Below are 6,849 nucleotides of genomic sequence, written 5' to 3' on the forward strand. Positions count from 1 at the left end.
TTTTTTTTTCACTTTTAATTATCGAGTTCAAAATTAAACAGATTTTATTTCTGATTATTGATCAAAAATATGTCTCAATATATTCATTTTTAATGCATTGAAAGTTCATCTTTTAAATGTTCATTTTTGTGTACCGAAAATTCATTATTTGAAAAACGAACTACTTTCAGTATACTAGAACATTTATCCATCATCCACGCTATATTACAATGTAGACCATGATCAATAATTGTATAATTTGCTTGTGGTCTCATGACATCACTCTTCTTTTCATAAGAAAGGTCGCAAGTTCGAGTCACATCCACAGTTTGGGTTGGCAAAAAACTTAAGATACTTAAAACCTATGATTGTGAATTAGAAAACCATCACATCCGATGGTGTGGAGTTGAAACTCCAACATGGATAAACCTTATTTCTGGCCTGGTTTTGTTTGGAATATGAAGAAGATCCAATGAATGTAATGAGTGGCACTTTGAAGCTCTCCATTCTCCAAGCAACCTTAACTTCACGTACGATATTCAATGTTTGCAGCCACAAAAATGGTGGGTTTTGATATTTGCGTCCTAAGCCGTGTTTGGAGCACACATGCCAGTTTAAGGAAAACTTCATTTGTTCACAAACCATAAGTAGGAAAGTTTTAAGGATATAGATGATGAAGTGTACACCAAAGGTTCCTATTCTGATTGGGAATATACTTTAAATTTCTTCCAACCAAATTATAATCTCAAAGAATTTAATTAGTTAATTGCATTGTGCACAACACTATTGATGAAGACCAGAGGATATCAGACAACATAATTGTGATTATCCCACATAACACACTTTGGGTTAATATTTATTTATAACTTTCAACTTGATATTTTCAATCTTATCATGGAAGAGATTACATGTGCGACATTATATTTGTCATGTCCATGAACATCCCCACATCCAATCATCTTTACCCTAATTAACTTACCTTAGCTTATCCCATTACCAATTAATCTACTATCTAAGCCACAATTTATATTGTATTGAAATCGTTTTTGTATTTGATTATTAGACAAATTCATTGGTAGCGAATGAATAAACAAGAGAGTTTTTCTTTTACAAGGAAAGCATCACGTTAGCAAATGAATATTGGACCAATTTACAAGCAATGGTCCTCCCACCTAAGAGGTCGTTGAGTCATCGTGATTTATTTCTCTACAATTTTTTTGGGTCAGGGTGTGTGAGTTCTTGGGGCAAGAGACTTTGCCTTTTGGGGCTGAATATTAGAGTGTTTTTTGTAGAATTTTTTTTTTATATTATTTCTTTTGTACAAAGTCTAAAGATTTTAAAATATTAGGGTGTGCTTAGTAAATGATGAAGTTTTCTACATTTTTTTTTAGAGGGATGGAGAAAAAACGAAAAGTATATTCAAGTGAGTTTTGTTTTTCATTTCAATCATTTGGAAAATAAAAATTACTCCATGTTTTCTTAAAGTTATTGGGGAATGACTTGCAAGTAGCTATTGACAAGATTGGACAAGAAGGAAATGACAAGGGCCCTTTTTAGTTTATGTTGTGATCTTTATTTTATTTATTTATTTTTGAAATAATAGGTCATCGAACCGCACACAATAATGCAATTAGATCACTGAACTCAAAACAACTACAATTGAGTCCCCAAACTAATCTATTTCAAGCAATTTGTCTAATTTGCATGTTTTTCCCTTTCTAACAGGTCACTCAATTTAAAATATATTTTTAAAATATTTTTTTTTAAAAAATAATTAAAATAAACTAAAATTTATTATTATTATTTTTAAACATCGTATCTTCGTCTCTGACCGGATACAAGGAAACCTTCTTCGTCGCTGGCCAGAGGCGAAAAATGTATCTTCGTCTCCATGGCCGGAGGCGAAGAGTTGATCTTCGTCTCCGGCTATGGAGAAGAAGGTCCCTTCGTCTCCATGGCCGGAGACGAAGATACGTTCTCGGAGACGAAGTTTGTTTTTTTTTTGTTTTTTGTTTTTTTGTTTTTTTTTTTTTTTGTAATTTTAGTTTATTTTAATTAATTTTTTTAAAAAATTATTTTTAAAAAATATTTTAAATTTAGTGACTTGTTAGAAATGGAACAACTTGCAAATTGGACAAATTATTTGAAATGAGTTTGTTTAGGGACTTAATTGTAACTTATTTGAGTTCAGTGACCTAATTGCATTATTGTGTGCGATTCGATGACCTATTTGACCCTTATTCCTTTATTTTTTTTTTGAGGGGGGCTACCCGCCGGGATGGAAACAAAAACGTGTGATCTTTTAACCTAGAGGGGTGTATTCAATCATGACTTTTGTAGAGTTTTAAAGACTTTTAAAATGATAGATTTTAATAAACTTTGATTTACTTTCATAGAGTCTTTCAAAACTTTTTAAAACTCTATAAAAGTCTGTATAAAAAATATTCATAGACTTTTATCAACTTTTTATTTTAAAAAGTCTACAAAAATCACTGAAATTCTAAATTGAATACATCCTTACAAACTTTCAATGATTTTGATTCTTATCATTTACAATTTTCTTACAAAACATTTATAATATATCATAAAATTCTTCTTATTATATAGTGTAGGAACCGTTGGTAGAAAACAAATAATAATCAAATAAAATATGACTATTATTTTCTGGAAAGGATGGAAGAAAAGATGAAGAAAATTGGCTAGTGTTTGGTGTTGGGTTTTTGCAAGAGTCAAGTGAGCACTCTTTCCTTAAAACCTTATTTGCCACCTCCCAAAGATGCTAGGAGCGTTGTGGCCTAGGCTTCCCAGGATAAAACTTGCTAGTGATTCAATATTTGAGCACTCAAACAAGGAATCCGGCGAGCAAGACACGGTTACGAACACAGTAAGGCTTGAAGAAGGAGTAGAAACAGAGAGGTTTTGAGGCTAAAAATGATGAACTTTCGTGTTTTTTTTTTTTTTTTTTTTTTTTTTTTTTTTTTTTTTTTTGTATCTCTCTACTGCCTCTACCCTCTCTTATATAAGGTTAAAGGATTAAATAGCTTTTATTAGGGCACTTTAAAGCTGGCTCTCCAACAGCTATAACAGCAGGCCACTACCTGAGAATTGAATTCAGAATTCAAAATTGGAGTTAATAGGATATTAATTCCGTAACAGATGAATTCAACCCCCATAACAGTCAAAACTTTCGGGTTCCAGACCGTTAGCGTACAGGGCTCGGTCTCAACTTTCGACCTCACCCAGTTTCGGCCCAAAGGCCGAAACTTTCGGCCTGTTCAGGACATTTCGACCACAAGGCCGAAAGTACTGGACATGTTTCGGCCATATATGGCCGAAACTACAAACGATATGAGTAAAATATATATTCTTTTTTCAACTAAAACGATATGAGTAAAATATTTCACTTTTGAAAAGATGCACTATACTAAAAATTTTAAAGGATTTCAGAATTTTCTACTCTTTGAATGAGATTACATGGTGTATGTATATATATATATATATATATATATATATATATATATATATATATATATATTGCATTCCTAGAATTGGAATAATGTGTTGCCACTTGGACCACTTTTACTTGCCCACCCAAGAAAACAGTCAATAACTTTTCTGGTTGAAACTTGTGTCTTATTTGAGTTTTTTGCACTTTTGGTCCCACGACTTTATTGACACTAGCAGAATTGATCCACGATTTTTGAACCTTGCAATTTTAGTCCATGACTATTGATTTTTTTGCAAAAATGGTCCTTCCGGTCACTTTTCCGTCAAAATTCCACCGGAAATTTTTTTTTTATCCATTTTTAACAGGGCTAAAATTGATATTTTACTTATCTCAAAATATAAAGGAAATACATAAAACGGAAAGGTAAAAGTGATTGCATTTGAGAATCTCCGCCGCTTCTCTCGCCGGAAATCTATACAACGAAGCTTTTCCGATGTCTTCGGATGATCCCACAGGCGTGCTGGCTCCGCCTCCAATGCTGCTGCCGGATAATCCAACTAGCCCAGGGAACGCCACGACCGCTCCGCCGCTTACTGACAGCCCTACCTGCTCCAGGAACTCCGCCGCCTGGGGCAGTAGTATGTAGCCCAGTAATATTGTATGTAGTCAAATGTCAATTTTTTTCTTTTATTTTTTGAGATAAGTAAAATGTCAATTTTAGCCCTATTAAAAATGGATAAAAAAAAATTTCCGGTGAAATTTTGACGGAAAAGTGGCCGGAAGGACCATTTTTGCAAAAAAATCAATAGTCGTGGACTAAAATTGCAAGGTTTAAAAGTCGTGGATCAATTCTGCTAGTGTCACTATAGTCGTGGGACCAAAAGTGCAAAAAACTCTGTCTTATTTGGACATATCTTTTTTTTTTCTTTTTTTCTTTTGAAATAATATTTGGACATATCTCATTATGAACAAATTGAACATTTGACCTTTGAATTAAGCTAATGAGTTATATAGTAATAGCACTTCCTTAAAAGTTTTCAATTTTTTTTAGTAATAGGAATTATCTACTCATTATGTTTTAGTGCATGTTGTTGTTAGTTGTCTTTTCCTTTCAATTCCTTGAGTTTCAATCACTTTGAGAATGTCCAAAAATTCAGATGTGATTGAATTAGATTTCAAAATTTTCTTATATGAATATAATACTTTAAAATTCTAAATCTCTTTGTATATATTAATTGAATTTTATGTATATAAACGGATTTTATTACATGGATTTGGTGAAGGCTTTATGCTCTTATTACGTTCGATTAGAATATATATATATTTTTTTGCTCAGTTATTTTAGACTCGGAGAGTTTATAAATGGAAGAAGTGAATGTTAATTTCATATTTAATTTAAAATATATTATAAATTTAATATGGTGTCATGGTATACTCCCCTAAAGAAGAAGCAACTATTTTCGAACTATTGAGCTGGAAAGTAACTCCTTGCATCCTTGGTGGACTATTCAAAAGGTTAGGCAAGTCAATAATATGTTAGAGATCTCAATTTTCATTTACTTCACCTATTATGGCTCTCATTAGATGTGACTGGAGTTGTTGTTGCAGGTAAATTCATATGAAATCAAACATTTATTTGTGCATATTCGATACCAAATCAAATAATCATGACCCGTCCTATACGAATCTTTAAGTGTTCAAAAAACTCTCCAGAGAACCTAACCTTGTTACTCTTTGTTGACATTATAGGTGTTGCCTTTCCAGATTTGTGTTTCTTTCTTTGTTTCATTTCACATTAAAAAAAAAAAAAAGTAATAAAAAGTAAAATTAAATTCATTCTCAAGAACTCCAGAACGATACCACCCATTTTTCAGCAAATTAAACATAATATACTTTTAAAGAGATATTTAAAAAAATATTTTTTTTAAAGTCGTCAATTCATCAAATCCGTAATAAATTAAAGTTTCTTCCAACACTTTAAATCAAATACTATGTCCTCAAAGTCTTTATCAACTGTGCAAATTAAAGCCTATTCCATTGAAACATATAGCCAATTTATGCGGCCAGTGCCCTATGGATGGCAACTTAATTGGCTACATATTATTACTATTGCGTAACAGAGAAACCTCAGATCATCACACTTTCTATTATTGTTTTTGTGTACGAACATTGGACCATTTCACAAAACCTTTTACTAAAACTAAAACTAGTTTGTGCTTGTCATTTTCAGGCTGCGGATTCACACTACTTTTCTTTCAGCCACAAGGCCGGCATGAGAATCATATAGCAAAAATATGTTCACAATCAAGCTTCAACGATTCAACAATTTCCCATTAGTTGCTTCTCGATCATTTGAAAAACGATCATTCATCTTTGACTTTGTTTAAAAAGAAAAAACAAAATTGACTAAGGTTTTCATCAGTTCCATTAATTCAGAAATAGGAATTTCAGTTTGATTAATGATTAAAACATTTATAAATTTAGTTAATTCAGTTTGGTTATTAACATAATGGACACCCTTAAAAATAGGTCATAAGTGTTTAAGTGAGTAAATAATAGGTGTATGGTGAGCAAATATTATTAACTTAATGTATATATACACTTATACACGAAACGTTATGTTGTGCAACCGTGTGCACCATGCAAGGTGCACATGGTTCCAATTCATAATTTCTATACTATAGATTTATAAAATCTATACTGTAGATTCTTAATTTCTAAACCGTAGATTCATAATTTAAATACAGTAGATTTATAATTTCTATACTGTAGATTCATAATTTAAATACAGTAGATTCAAATTATGAACATATAGTTCTGTGATTTGTGAATACAGAGTTCAACAATTGAGAATATGAACATAGAGTTCTGTAATTGTGAATATAGAGTTCAATAATATAATTATGAATATGAAGTTCAAAAATTATGATTATATAACTTTATAATTATGAACATAAAACAGTGTGCACCATGCATGATGCACACGGTTACAGCATAATTTGCACTTATACACACATGATGAATGATGTCAATTGGCTAAGCTCCCCATTTAGGACTATCTATTAGGGGGTGTTTGGTTGGATGGAAAACATTTTCCATGGAAAATGTTTTCTTAAAAGTGAAGAAAAATGTTATTTTATGTTGTTTGGTTGGATGGAAAACATTTTCCATTGGAAAATGAATTTCTCAAACTTACAGCCCGTTTGGTTCGCTGGAAAATATTTGAAGGGAAATGGAATTCAAATTTCATGAAAAACAAATTACCAGGAAAATAGATTCCATTGTTTGGTTAGTGAAAAAGAAATTACTGGGAATATGAATTTCATTGTTTGGTTGGGTTTGGAATAGTAAGAAATTATGAATATAAAGACCAATATGCCCTTAACAATAATTTATACTGTGTAGTTAATAAATTTTGATGA

This window comes from Ipomoea nil, unplaced genomic scaffold (genome assembly GCF_001879475.1).
Source record: "Ipomoea nil cultivar Tokyo-kokei standard unplaced genomic scaffold, Asagao_1.1 scaffold3069, whole genome shotgun sequence".
Taxonomy (NCBI): Eukaryota; Viridiplantae; Streptophyta; class Magnoliopsida; order Solanales; family Convolvulaceae; genus Ipomoea; species Ipomoea nil.